This window comes from Pseudophryne corroboree, chromosome 3, assembly GCF_028390025.1.
Source record: "Pseudophryne corroboree isolate aPseCor3 chromosome 3, aPseCor3.hap2, whole genome shotgun sequence".
NCBI lineage: Eukaryota > Metazoa > Chordata > Amphibia > Anura > Myobatrachidae > Pseudophryne > Pseudophryne corroboree.
Window position 1 is genome coordinate 256,795,012 of NC_086446.1, and position 16,083 is coordinate 256,811,094.

The window sequence follows — 16,083 nt, forward strand, 5'->3', positions numbered from 1 at the left end:
GGACGTGAAGAGCATGCGCCTTCCACCATTTGCACGCCCCCTGCAAGTGCTGGAAGGAGCACCCGCAGTCCAGTTCCTGATAGTCAGATTGAAGATGTCAGTGTTGAAGTACACCAGGATGAGGAGGATATGGGTGTTGCTGGCGCTGGGGAGGAAATTGACCAGGAGGATTCTGATGGTGAGGTGGTTTGTTTAAGTCAGGCACCCGGGGAGACACCTGTTGTCCGTGGGAGGAATATGGCCATTGACATGCCTGGTGAAAATACCAAAAAAATCAGCTCTTCAGTGTGGAAGTATTTCAACAGAAATGCGGACAACATTTGTCTAGCCGTGTGTTGCCTTTGTCAAGCTGTAATAAGTAGGGGTAAGGACGTTAACCACCTCGGAACATCCTCCCTTATACGTCACCTGCAGCGCATTCATCATAATTCAGTGACAAGTTCAAAAACTTTGGGCGACAGCAGAAGCAGTCCACTGACCAGTAAATCCCTTCCTCTTGTAACCAAGCTCACGCAAACCACCCCACCAACTCCCTCAGTGTCAATTTCCTCCTTCCCCAGGAATGCCAATAGTCCTGCAGGCCATGTCACTGGCAATTCTGACGAGTCCTCTCCTGCCTGGGATTCCTCCGATGCATCCTTGCGTGTAACGCCTACTGCTGCTGGCGCTGCTGTTGTTGCTGCTGGGAGTCGATGGTCATCCCAGAGGGGAAGTCGTAAGACCACTTTAACTACTTCCACCAAGCAATTGACTGTCCAACAGTCCTTTGCGAGGAAGATGAAATATCACAGCAGTCATCCTGCTGCAAAGCGGATAACTGAGGCCTTGGCATCCTGGGCGGTGAGAAACGTGGTTCCGGTATCCATCATTGCTGCAGAGGCAACTAGAGACTTGTTGGAGGTACTGTGTTGGAGGTACTGTTGGAGGTACTGTGTACACAGACCTCAGAAAAAGACTCACCAGTGTCCTAAAAAATGCAGTTGTACCCAATGTCCACTTAACCACGGACATGTGGACAAGTGGAGCAGGGCAGACTCAGGACTATATGACTGTGACAGCCCACTGGGTAGATGTATGGACTCCCGCCGCAAGAACAGCAGCGGCGGCACCAGTAGCAGCATCTCGCAAACGCCAACTCTTTCCTAGGCAGGCTACGCTTTGTATCACCGCTTTCCAGAATACGCACACAGCTAAAAACCTCTTACGGCAACTGAGGAAGATCATCGCAGAATGGCTTACCCCAATTGGACTCTCCTGTGGATTTGTGGCATCGGACAACGCCAGCAATATTGTGTGTGCATTAAATCTGGGCAAATTCCAGCACATCCCATGTTTTGCACATACCTTGAATTTGGTGGTGCAGAATTATTTAAAAAACGAGAGGTGCGTGCAAGAGATGCTGTCGGTGGCCAGTAGAATTGCGGGACACTTTCGGCGTACAGGCACCACGTACAGATGACTGGAGCAACACCAAAAACGCCTGAACCTGCCCTGCCATCATCTGAAGCAAGAAGTGGTAACGAGGTGGAATTCAACCCTCTATATGCTTCAGAGGTTGGAGGAGCAGCAAAAGGCCATTCAAGCCTATACAACTGAGCACGATATAGGAGGTGGAATGCACCTGTCTCAAGCGCAGTGGAAAATGATTTCAACGTTGTGCAAGGTTCTGCAACCTTTTGAACTTGCCACACGTGAAGTTAGTTCAGACACTGCCAGCCTGAGTCAGGTCATTCCCCTCATCAGGCTTTTGCAGAAGAAGCTGGAGACATTGAAGGAGGAGCTAACACAGAGCGATTCCGCTAGGCATGTGGGACTTGTGGATGGAGCCCTTAATTCGCTTAACAAGGATTCACGGGTGGTCAATCTGTTGAAATCAGAGCACTACATTTTGGCCACCGTGCTCGATCCTAGATTTAAAACCTACGTTGTATCTCTCTTTCCGGCAGACACAAGTCTGCAGGGGTTCAAAGAACTGCTGGTGAGAAAATTGTCAAGTCAAGCGGAACGCGACCTGTCAACATCTCCTCCTTCACATTCTCCCGCAACTGGGGGTGCGAGGAAAAGGCTCAGAATTCCGAGCCCACCCGCTGGCGGTGATGCAGGGCAGTCTGGAGCGACTGCTGATGCTGACATCTGGTCCGGACTGAAGGACCTGCCAACGATTACGGACATGTCGTCTACTGTCACTGCATATGATTCTCTCCCCATTGAAAGAATGGTGGAGGATTATATGAGTGACCGCATCCAAGTAGGCACGTCAGACAGTCCGTACGTATACTGGCAAGAAAAAGAGGCAATTTGGAGGCCCTTGCACAAACTGGCTTTATTCTACCTAAGTTGCCCTCCCACAAGTGTGTACTCCGAAAGAGTGTTTAGTGCCGCCGCTCACCTTGTCAGCAATCGGCGTACGAGGTTACTTCCAGAAAATGTGGAGAAGATGATGTTCATTAAAATGAATTATAATCAATTCCTCCATGGAGACATTCACCAGCAGCAATTGCCTCCACAAAGTACACAGGGAGCTGTGATGGTGGATTCCAGTGGGGACGAATTGATAATCTGTGAGGAGGGGGATGTACACGGTGATGAATCGGAGGATGATGATGAGGTGGACATCTTGCCTCTGTAGAGCCAGTTTGTGCAAGGAGAGATTAATTGCTTCTTTTTTGGTGGGGGTCCAAACCAACCCGTCATTTCAGTCACAGTCGTGTGGCAGACCCTGTCACTGAAATGATGGGTTGGTTAAAGTGTGCATGTCCTGTTTATACAACATAAGGGTGGGTGGGAGGGCCCAAGGACAATTCCATCTTGCACCTCTTTTTTCTTTCATTTTTCTTTGCGTCATGTGCTGTTTGGGGAGTGTTTTTTGGAAGGGTCAGCCTGCCTGACACTGCAGTGCCACTCCTAGATGGGCCAGGTGTTTGTGTCGGCCACTAGGGTCGCTGAGCTTACTCACACAGCTACCTCATTGCGCCTCTTTTTTTTCTTCTTTGCGTCATGTGCTGTTTGGGGAGTATTTTTTGGAAGGGCCATCCTGCCTGACACTGCAGTGCCACTCCTAGATGGGCCAGGTGTTTGTGTCGGCCACTTGGGTCACTGAGCTTACTCACACAGCTACCTCATTGCGCCTCTTTTTTTCTTTGCGTCATGTGCTGTTTGGGGAGTATTTTTTGGAAGGGCCATCCTGCCTGACACTGCAGTGCCACTCCTAGATGGGCCAGGTGTTTGTGTCGGCCACTTGGGTCGCTGAGCTTACTCACACAGCTACCTCATTGCGCCTCTTTTTTTCTTTGCGTCATGTGCTGTTTGGGGAGTATTTTTTGGAAGGGCCATCCTGCCTGACACTGCAGTGCCACTCCTAGATGGGCCAGGTGTTTGTGTCGGCCACTTGGGTCGCTGAGCTTAGTCACACAGCTACCTCATTGCGCCTCTTTTTTTCTTTGCGTCATGTGCTGTTTGGGGAGTGTTTTTTGGAAGGGCCATCCTGCGTGACACTGCAGTGCCACTCCTAGATGGGCCAGGTGTTTGTGTCGGCCACTTGGGTCGCTGAGCTTAGTTACACAGCTACCTCATTGCGCCTCTTTTTTTCTTTGCGTCATGTGCTGTTTGGGGAGTGTTTTTTGGAAGGGCCATCCTGCGTGACACTGCAGTGCCACTCCTAGATGGGCCAGGTGTTTGTGTCGGCCACTAGGGTCGCTTAGCTTACTCACACAGCTACCTCATTGCGCCTCTTTTTTTTCTTCTTTGCGTCATGTGCTGTTTGGGGAGTATTTTTTGGAAGGGCCATCCTGCCTGACACTGCAGTGCCACTCCTAGATGGGCCAGGTGTTTGTGTCGGCCACTTGGGTCGCTGAGCTTAGTCACACAGCTACCTCATTGCGCCTCTTTTTTTCTTTGCATGATGTGCTGTTTGTGGAGTGTTTTTTGGAAGGGCCATCCTGCGTGACACTGCAGTGCCACTCCTAGATGGGCCAGGTGTTTGTGTCGGCCACTTGGGTCGCTGAGCTTAGTCATCCAGCGACCTCGGTGCAAATTTTAGGACTAAAAATAATATTGTGAGGTGTATTGTGTTCAGAATAGACTGAAAATGAGTGGAAATTATGGTTATTGAGGTTAATAATACTTTGGGATCAAAATGACCCCCAAATTCTATGTTTTAAGCTGTTTTTTAGGGTTTTTTGAAAAAAACACCCGAATCCAAAACACACCCGAATCCGACAAAAAAAATTCGGTGAGGTTTTGCCAAAACGCGTTCGAACCCAAAACACGGCCGCGGAACCGAACCCAAAACCAAAACACAAAACCCGAAAAATTTCCGGTGCACATCTATAATGTGTATATGAGGCTCTACCTGGCATAATGTATGTAATGGGCTCTTCTGTGGGTTAACGTGTATAAGCAGCTCTACTGTGGTGCAATGTGTAATAGGGGTACTGCTGTGTGATGTAATATGACTAACAGACACTACTGTGTTGTGTTATATGAATTGGTACTCTTCTGTGGCCATACCCTTATACTGTCTCTATTTTCAACATAGGGGTAGGGGGCACCAATTCTTTTCTAGCACAGGGCACCAAAATGTCTAGTTGTGGCTCTGCTCATACTACATACAGTTCTTGCCTGCCTTTTTATACCCCTTTTGCACAAAGCTTCTGACCCAGGATATTGCCAGGGCATTTTGGTATGAAAGGGGAATGTGACTCCTAAACTCCAAGGAAGTATTTGTTCAGAACTTGCTAATACCCCTTTCAGACATGGGGCCTAATTCAGACCTGATCGCTTGCTAGGGGTTTTTTGCACTGCTGCGAGCAGATAGTCGCCGCCCACCGGGGTGTGTATTTTTGCTTTGCAAGCGTGTGATCGCATGTGCAGCCAAGCGGTACAAAAAAGTTTTGTGCAGCTTCTGAGTAGCCCAGAACTTACTCAGCTGCTGCGATCACTTCAGCCTGTCCGGGGCCAGAATTGACGTCAGACACCCGCCCTGCAAACGCTTGGTCACGCCTGCGTTTTTCCAACCACTCCCACAAAACAGTCAGTTGAAACCCACAAACGCCCTCTTCCTGTCAATCTCCTTGCAATCGGCTGTGCGAACGGATTCTTCGTACAAACCATCGCTGGGCAATGATTCGCTTTGTACTTGTATGATGTGCCTGAGCATTGCGGTGCATACGCATGTGCAGTTCTGACCTGATCACAGCGCAGCGAAAAAACCTAGCGTGCAATCAGGTCTGAATGATCCCCATAGCCTTTCGACCTAGGATATAGCCAGCACTTGCAGCTCAACCTGGGACTCAACTATGTCTGAACAGAACTGACCCGAGCCACGAACCTGCTCAGGTCACCTATAGTCTGAAAGGTATGACTCAGATTATGATGACCTGGATCATGCCTTAAAGGAGTTGATTAGTAGGCACAGTAGCGCTAGGAGATTAAATCATGTCCAAGTGTCCACTGCTAAATGTAAGACCCAGAACAATGGAGACAAGTGTCCAGTGTGAACAGTGAGGACCTGGAAATAACCCGGGTCCATTACCCAAGTGTAAAGAGGGTAAGTACTGAAAACCTGACTTCAACCCATGTTCAGTGTCCCACATCAAAGCCGACTTGGGGGTTAATTCAGACCTGATCGCTGCTGTGCGTTTTTGCACAGCGGGCGATCATGTCTGAACTGCGCATGCTAGGGATGCTATCGGCATCTCAGCCCAGTGATCGCCTCTGCCTGATTGACAGGCAGAGGCTTCGATGGGTGGGAGGGGGCGGGCCGGCGGCGTTTGGTCGCCATTTTGAGTGCACGTCCAGGCAACGCAGGCGTGCCTGGACCGCATGGGAGGCGTGCCGCGGCGGCTGCATGATGTCATACGCAGCCACTGCGACTTGGGATGCGACAAGTTTCTCCCTGCCAGCGCGCAGGAGCTGCGCAGGTAGGGAGCTACTTGTCAAGTACAAAAGCATCACCGCTGTGCGATGCTTTTGTACTTGTGCAGGGGGGTAGGGCCTGACATGCGGGGTGGACTAGCCTTGTGCTGGGCGTCCCCCCGCATGTCAGAGTAAATGATCGTACGATCAACTCTGAATTACCCCCTTAAAGCCAGGGTTTTCTTAAAGGGGTATTATACAAAACATTTGGATGTGAGCTATGGTATTCGAAAAGGGGTCTCACCTACATTTAGATCTAAATAAACAAAACTAAGTTAATTTGTTTTGGATCATTGTAAACCAAATAAAAGCAGAATTTGCCTTAATCAAGCTGTGATGCAAAACAGATATTTCCAATTTCAAAGGGGCTTTTGTCCAGTATTCACGAAACCACCGCTTATTTGTGTGCTTACAAATCACAATTTGTAACAGGCCAATATTATGCAGACTATCATTTGTAAAGACCAATCAAAGGGGGGAATTCAATTCAATACGAAGGATACAATGTGCCATTCATGAACTGCACATTTCACCAACCGCATATACTGTAGGTGCAAGCTGTGTCGGACTGGGGCATTAAGGGCCCGCCGGGGGAATGCACTGGTAGGGGATCATGATTAGTGGTGTGGCCATCCACCAGAAAGGATTAGCTAATTATTAGATAGGGCATAGATAATGTAGTGCAGCAATGCACTGTAGTGAATACAGGTGAAACTCAGAAAATTAGAATATCATGCAAGTTCATTTATTTCAGTAATTCAACTTAAAAGGAGAAACTAATATATTGTATAGACTCATTACATGCAAAGTGAGATATTTCAAGCCTTTATTTGTTATAATTTTGATGATTGTGGTTTACAGCTTAAGAAAACCCCATATCTCAGAAAATTAGATTACATAAAATCAATAAAAAAAAGGACCAACACCAGCAGATGACATGGCTCCCCTAATCAACACAGACTGTGGGACCTTGGTTTCCAAATGAGATGCAAACATTTTCTCTCATCAGAAAAGAGGACTTTGGACCACTGCGCAACAGACCAGTTCTTTTTTTCTTTAGACCGGGTAAGACGCTTCTGATGTTTGTAGTTCAGGAGTGGCTTGACAAGAGAAATAAGGATCTGTCTTTGTGTGGTGGCTCTTGATGCACTAACTCCAGCCTCAATCCACTCCTTGTGAAGCTCCCCCACACTTTTGAATGGCCTTTTCGTGACAATCCTCTCCAGGCTGCGGTCATCCTTGCTGCTTGTGCACCTTTTTCTACCAAAACCTAGTTCAGTGACCATGGGATAACTGTGCTGAAGCATCCTGGTCTTCCATAACACCTCAGCAGTGCCACAGGCTGATGGAATCCATGTGACGTCGCACTGAGGCAGTAAATAATTCATGAAAACGGGGCCCAAACCAAGTACTGAGTACATGTGCATGATTATACTTTCCAGAGGGTCGACATTTCTGTATTTAAAATCCTTTTTTTTATTGAATTATGGATGGTGTAATAATTAGCATTACTGCCTCACAGCTCTGAGGTCATGGGTTCAGTTCCCACCATGGCCCTAACTATGTAGAGTTTGTATATTCTCCCCGTACATGCGTGGGTTTCCTCCCACAAACCAAAAATATACTGGTAGGTTAATTGACACCCAACAAAATTAACCCTAGCATGAATGTATGTGTGTGTACATGTGGTAGGGAACATAGATTGTAAGCTCCACTTGGGCAGGGACTGATGTGAATGGACAATTATTCTCTGTAAAGCGCTGCGGAATATGTGTGCGCTATATAAATAACTGGGAATAAATAATACTTAAGGGGTTTACTTAAGCTATAGGCCACAGTCATCAAAATTATAACAAATAAAGGCTTGAAATATCTCACTTTGCATGTAATGAGTCTACATAATATATTAGTTTCACCTTTTAAGTTGAATTACTAAAATAAATGAACTTTTGCACGATTTTCTAATTTTCTGAGTTTCACCTGTACATTATGGTCATGTGCTGTATAATGTAACATATGTATAATGTATGATTCAAGTGCATTCAAAAACCTGACCCCTAGAGAAAGTTTCCAATTTATTGCTAGACAGTTAAAAGATAGACAGTCATTAGGTCGACACAATATGATCAACAGTCAAAAGTTGACAGGATATAAAGGTTGATAGACAAAAAGTCGACAGGGTCAAAAGGTCAACACGTGTTCTTAAGCATTTTTTCAGGCTTTTACAACTTTTCCTCATTTACTATTCATGTCTTAAACTATTTCATTAACACCGCTTTTAGACCAAGATAGCGGGTCGCAGCCGGGAGCCTGACACGGTATCTACCCGGCTGCGACCCGCGTCTGCCCCCTTTTAGACCAGAGTCACCAGCCCGGCATATAGCTGGGTTGGTGACGTTGCCGGTGACGCGACGGAGGCATCGCTTGGAGATCACATGATCTCCAAGCACCGCCCGCACATAGAGTGTAAACGGGAAGCCGGGTCGCGTGATCTGGCTCCCGTTTACACTGAACAGTTTGCCAGGTTGAACACGTGTTCAACCCCGCAAATTACCCGTGCTGGAATACCGGGTCACTCGACTGGATTATTCCAACTCTACCCTTTTACACCGAGCAGCAACACGGGTTATGCACGTTCATGTGCAATAACCCGTGTTATATGCTACCGGTATAAAAGGGGTATTAGTAAATCTTGTTGCAAGCAAAGTGAGTCATGAAGCATGCAAGCGACCTTTTGACCCTTTTGCCCTTTTGACCCTGTCGACCTAATGGCTGTCTATATTTTAACTATCTAAGGGGGACATTTACTAAGCAGTGGTAAGAGCGGAGAAGTAAGCCAGTGGAGAAATTGCCCCATCAACCAATCAGCAGCTCTGTATCATTTTATAGTATGCAAATTATAGATGTTACTTCAGTGCTGATTGGTTGCCATGGGCAACTTCTCCACTGGCTCACTTCTCCGCTCTTATCACTGCTTAGTAAATGTCCCCCTTAGTTCTATACCACACCCACTAGAGAAGGGGGTGGGCCTTCAGGCAGCTGGGCCAACCAGGGGTTTCCCCTGTACCCCTTTGGGTCAATCAATCACTGGGTGCAAGAAAAAAATCAATGTTGGCATAACTCTATGTAATTAATATGTGCACAGCTGGGCATTGCTGTTATGTCTGGAAACATGTCATGCTGTAATGAAATGGCTCCAAATATTCTTGATAATTTACTCACTCATAACCTTTGTCTCTCCATAACTCCCAGTTTAAGGAAAAGCTTTATAACACTAACAGTTCATTATATCATGTTAACATTGATTTAACACTTTGTAACATACATTTTTATTACTTTCAATAAACAGCAACAGTTCAGATATTACCATGGTAACTCACTAACGAGAGCTCAAATAGAATAACTTATGTTTTTCTGTTCTGCATTAATAGTTTACAAGGCATAAAGTCACCCTCTCACTCTCCAGTAAACTGTAGCTCCCTAGTTGATACAAGGCATGCAATAGCCTAGCCATTTCCTAAGTCATCGAAACACCAGTGTCTTTCCAACACCATTAACAATTACTGTAAATCAAAATGTTTTATATACAGTATACTGTAAGTTATACCGCTTTCAGATCACAAATGCCGTGTCGCATCCGGAAATTGAAAAACGGGTGCTTCCCGGGTGCGACCCGGCATTGGACCCCGAGAACTGGCTTCCTGACCTGGCAATATGCTGGGCTGGGTTGCCATTGGGGGATGGGACTGCAGCAACATCGGGGGAGGCTGTGGAGGCAGCGCTCGGAGATGAGATCATCTCCGAGCCGCCTCTCCCTATGCTGTACCTGATCTGGTAATAACCCGGGAATAATCCTTCTTTATTCCCAGGTTGAATTACTGGGTCAGGTGACCCGGGAATTTGGTAGTGACCCTTTCAGACCGCACAGCAACCTGCATTGACTTGGCAATATACCGGGTCGATACCGGGTTATCTGTGCGGCCTGAAAGGGGTATTAGTGAGATGATTTATATATGTTAGTGGGATAAATGCAAGCTAGCAATGTCCAGATTTTGATCTGTGTAAAACAGGAAAATCAGCAAAAAATGGGCAGCAGCTTAACATCTGCTAGTTTCAGCAGAGGATAAACATTCTAGCAATCAAAGGCTGAGGTGGACACCCATGTTCCCACCACAGGTCCAGAGAATATCAGGTCCCTCTATATATCCTTAAATTAGATGCTGCGTTGATGTCAATCCGAGTATACCTAGACATGTGCAGTACACTGTCACAATCCTGGACATCCTTTGGTAAGCAACAAAAACCAGACAATGTAAAAAGAACAATGTAGACGCTTTAACATTAATGTGTAAACCAAAACATAACAATAAGCAATAGATAAAACAATCCTATCAATTAGTTTTGCCTTGCATTTGAAATTAGCTTTATTAAATACATTCAGAATTAAATAGTTTAATAGTAAAACATCATACAATAAAACAAATGCCTGGATTAGGACATCTAATAGGTGTCCATCACTGTAATTATCTTTAACGTGATTAAAACATAACATGACACAAAGGTAACCTTTCTAGTCCAGGATGTATTCACCCTCAGGGTATTGTTTAAGTGAACTTGATTTATTAAACCAGAGGCCTAATGAACCTGACACAGCCTTTGTCTGCAAGGCACTGCTGCTGAAATCAGATATGCAATTATGTTGAACTCTGCGATATGCACAAGTAAAGAGAAATCAATGTAATTGATGAGAGCAAATAAAAAACACTGCAGGAGTAGAACCCCCGACTAAATCAGGCAGTTGTAAAACAACAAATAAGATTTTGAAAGCTAGTGAATACAAATCAATGACGGCTTTCTGCTGGGAGACATGATTGAAGAAATAAAAGAGCAAGAAGCCTGAAACACTGCATCATTTTGCCAGGGAGTTGTTAGCGCTCATCCGCCATCTCCAGACATTAGAAGGGTATGATTTTGTATCTTTCTGCAAACAATTGCTAGATCTGTTAAACTGTTTCATGCTTTGTCTATTTGCAAGAGAGACATCTGTCAAATCAGAGCTAAGAGTCTTTGGAAATGAGGAGGAGACCCATTCCAGGACACATGATGACCTTCATTTGCAGATTTGTGCTTGCTTTTCTAATAAAAGATCCCTCGCCTGTACAGCAATGCTTTAGCGGTAACACCTTTTTTATTGGAAGGTAATTTAGTGGCTGCTATAATGCTGACAGGATTGGAGGCCTATTTCTCACTTTTAGTAGGACCAAAGCATTGAATTACTTTTTATTTGAGTTTTTTAAGTCTGAGTGAAGTTCATGTAAGATAATTAAGCTGGAATCCATAGTGTCTGAAGTAAGAAATTAAATATTTAACACCAAAGAGTCTATTTAACACTGAAACACTGATTGAGGCTTACAGGTGAGGTAAGAAAAAAAACACTTTATGCAAAAAATTTATGCTACAGATACAGGTGAGTTATACCGGCCTGGAGTGGGAAGGATTAACTAGCCGCTTTGTTGGGCCAGGAACTAAAGTTTTGCAGCTTTATTTTCCACAGCTTGCACATGCCTATGGAAACTATAAGCCCAGGTCTGATGTTCCCTTTCACTAAAAGAGAAAAAAATCCGATATGATAGCAGGACAGACATTCAAGATGAAGAGTGATCTGGCCAGCCAAGCACGTCCACCATAGGCAGTGCACCAAACCCAAGCCTGTTTCCGTGACATGACGTTATCACCGTACACCTCGACAAGTTGGCAATGACTTTCAGCTGCTGATGTGGACTTTAGATGCTGAAATCTGATCACACAATGCATCTCAATGTTTGACCATGTTTACATCATTCCTGCCATCTTAGAGCTGGTGCTGGAACAGTATGACTGATATAAGACGCAGTCTAATGGTCGTGATAGAAGCAGTGGTCTACCTGCTCTGTTCTGGTGGGAAATTTTAATGAAATAGAGAACATCACACACATGAGGGATATTGTTACCTTAATTATTAACCCATCTTTGTATATATACATATATATTTAAATACACACACACTGTGGACGGAAGGGGACGGAGACTGCTGAATACAAGCGAATGAACCGGTGACTACTGCTGCATAAAACTGAAGGACTAGGAGACGCAAAGGATAGATAAGTATAAGCTTAACTTCATTATTGTATAGTAAGTGTTTTGCCTAGATTATTTTGCTTCTCTATTTCTTCTTGGGTAACAGGGAGTTAGACCTTACAAAAATATGGGTGGGGCTGGGATTGGGGATTTCACTCAGTGCATGCCGTGCAAGATGTACGCGCACCTAGAGCAAACGTCCCAGTGTGAGTACATCTGCACGAGGTGTGTGCGAACGGTTGCCCTGGAAGCCCAGGTAACTGATCTAGAGCAAACCGTTACGCGACTGAGGGATATTCACAATCTCGAGCGAAGTTTAGATAGAACGGTGGAGGAGTTGAGGCAGGGGTCACTGGTAGATGAGGATGACCAGGCAGTTAGCTGGGTCACAGTTAGAAGGAAGAAAAAGAGGGGGAGGCTCGACATCTCTGAACTATCAAACCCGAATACATTTGGACGACTGGATGAGGAATCGGAGGATGATAGTGAGGAAATGACGGTGCCAGAGGAGACTGTTCCATCTAGCAACCAGAGGAGCGGTCCCTCTGGTGCAGTTGGGATAAAAGTTAGTAAGGTACCTAGTCAGATTGTGGTGGTAGGGGATTCCATTATTAGGAAGACAGGGCAATCTGCTACCGGGACCGTGATCGCCGTATGGTCTGTTGTCTCCCGGGTGCTCGGGTGCGGCACATCGCGGACCGGGTAGACATATTGTTGGGAGGGGCTAGGCATGATCCGGCGGTCTTGGTGCACGTTGGCACCAATGACAAAGTTAGTGGAAGGTGGGATGTCCTTAAGAAAGACTATGGGGAATTAGGCAAGAAACTTAAGGCAAGGACATCTAAGGTAATATTCTCTGAATTATTACCCGTGCCACGCACTAGCCCAGGGAGACAGAGGGAGATTAAAGCGCAACGGAATATGCTGCGCTATATAAGAAACTGTTAATAAATAAATAAATAATTAGGGAGGTAAATGTGTGGCTTAGGGATTGGTGCAGGAAAGAAGGGTTTGTGTTCCTAGAACACTGGGCGGACTTCTCAGTCAGGCGCCATCTTTTTTTGTCATGATGGATTGCACCTGAATGAGGAGGGGACAGCGGTGCTGGGGGGAAGGATGGTTAGAAGGTTGGAGGAGATTTTAAACTAGGTGCCTGGGGGAGGGTTAAGCAAGAAATTATGGGTCATTCAGTAAGAATAGCAGGGGTGGCGTTAGTGAACAAAATGGGGGAGGAGTAGGGGGGAGGAATATAGCAGACGGCAAGGGTAGTAATATGGGAACTAAAAAGGGTTTTAGAATAACAGTATCCAATGACAATAACGGGTCTTCTTTACTGCATAAGAATTACGATGTCCCTACCATAAGGGGAAATACATATCTCAATTGTATGTATGTAAATGCTAGAAGCCTTACAGGTAAAAAGGGGGAACTAGAAATCCTCGCAGCAATCTAGAGGGTTACACGCTGTACAGGAGAGACAGACTAAATAAACGGGGTGGAGGGGTATGTCTTTACGTAAAGCCATTTCTAAAACCTGTTATACGGGAAGATATTCAAGAAGGGACTGTAAATACTATTGAGACATTATGGGTAGAAATTGCATGCGGGGGTAAAGGAATAAAGAAGTTATTACTGGGGTTATGCTACAGGCCACTTGGTATTAATGTGCCTGACGAGAAATTGTTACTGAAACAAATTGAAAGAGCAGCAGGAGTAGGAGATATAGTAGTGATGGGAGACTTTAACTATCCCGAGATAAACTGGAAAATCAATTCATGTGATACTGCTAGGGGCAATATGTTTTTAAACATGCTAAATGATAATTACTTAGATCAATTAATCGAGGAACCAACTAGGTACAATGTAATTTTAGACCTGGTATTAACTAATAATGGGGAACTGGTATCAAATATTGAAGTAGGAGAGCCCATATGTTATAGCGACCACAATATGGTCATATTAAATATCAGTTTTCATAAGCAGTCCTATACTGGCTCAACTAGGACTCTAAACTTTAGCAAAGCCAACTTTGACATGATGAAGGAAGCATTAAGGGACACTGAATGGGAAATTCTGTTTCAAGAAAAAAATACTACAGAGAAATGGTATGTATTAAAATCACTGCTAATTAATAATACTCGTAAATTTATTCCCACCAGCAGCAAAAAAAGGAATTAAAATCCCAAACCAATGTGGTTTAACAAAACTATAAAGGAATTAATGGACAAAAAAAGATGAGCATTTAAAAAATACAAATCTGAGGGGGATGCGGAGTCATTTCAACACTATAAGGACTGTAACAAAATATGCAAAAAAGGAATAAGAGCGGCTAAAGTAGAAACTGAAAGACTAGTAGCAAAGGAAAGCAAAGCGAATCCCAAATTTTTTTTAAGTACATCAACAGTAAGAGACTAAAGAAAGAGAGTATAGGCCCTTTAAAGGACAAGAGGGGAGTCTTAATCAAAAATGATAATGACATAGCAAACAAACTAAACAAGTTTTTTTCAACGGTATTTACCAGAGAGGACCAAATTCTGGGTCTAACACAAAATCTCAACAAAGATAATGTCTCACTGCTAAATGCTTATTTGTGTGAGGAGGTAGTCTGTGACCGATTAAAAAAGTTAAAGATTAATAAGTCACCTGGTCCCGATGGAATTCACCCAAGGGTTCTTATGGAGCTGCACGCTGAACTAGCAAAACTAGCAATTTTTGATCTTCATGGATTCGGTTATATTGGGTATGGTTCCCAAGGACTGGCGTATAGTGGAGGTAGTGCTGATATTTAAAAAGGGGTGCAAAGCTGAACCAGGTAATTATAGACCAGTTAGTCTTACATCTATAGTGGGGAAAGTATTGGAAGGTATTCTAAGGGACAGTGGGGCAGATGTATTAACCTGGAGATGGCATAAGGAAGTGATAAACCAGTGAAAAATGCAAGGTGATGCACGCACCAGCCAATCAGCCCCTAACTGTTAATTTACATATTGGAGCTGATTGGTTGATGCGTGTATCACCTTCCATTTATCACTGGTTTATCACTTCCTTATGCCTTCTCCAGGTTAATACATCTGCCCCAGTATTCAAAAGTTCCTTGAAGCAAATAAGGTCATTAAAAGGAACCAACATGGATTTGTGAAGGACAGATAATGTCAGACCAACTTACTTGGCTTTTATGAAACAGTAAGTGCGAACCTGGATCAGGGTAAGGAAGTGGATATAATCTTTTTAGACTTTGCCAAAGCTTTCGATACTGTACCACACATGCGTCTTATCTATAAGCTACAAGAAATAGGGCTAGGGAGCACAATATGCCCTTGGGTCAGTAATTGTTTAGATAATAGGGAGCAGCGCGTTGTGGTCAATGGATCATTTTCAAATTGGACCAAAGTACTAAGTGGTGTGCCACAAGGGTCTGTACATGGACCACTTTTGTTCAACATTTTCATCAACGACCTAACAGTAGGTCTAGAGAGCATGGTGTCAATTTTCGCAGACAATACCAAATTGTGTAAGGTTATAAATACAGAGGGGGATGCTGAGTCTCTTCAGAATGACTTAACTAAACTGAAAGCATGGGCAGCAAAATGAGATTCAAACACAGACAAGTGTAAGGTAATGCACTGTGGGGGCAAGACCAAAAATTGCACCTACATAATAAATGGGGTAATATTAGGGGATTCTGTACTGGAAAAAGACTTAGGGGTTCACATAGATAACAAATTAAGCAGCAGTTCTTAAAGTAGGAGTGCAGCAAAGAAGGCTAATAAGATATTAGCATGCATAAAACGGGGAATTGATGCAAGGGACGAGAGTATTATACTCCCATTATGTAAATCACTAGTGAGGCCACATCTTGAATACTGTGTGCAATTTTGGGCACCATATTACAAAAAGGATATCCTGGAGCTAGAAAAGGTTCAGAGGCGGGCGACCAAACTAATCAAGGGCATGGAGACGCTGGAATACGAGGAAAGGCTTGCAAGGCTAGGCATGTTTACATTGGAAAAGAGGAGACTAAGAGGGGACATGATCAACATCTACAAATAT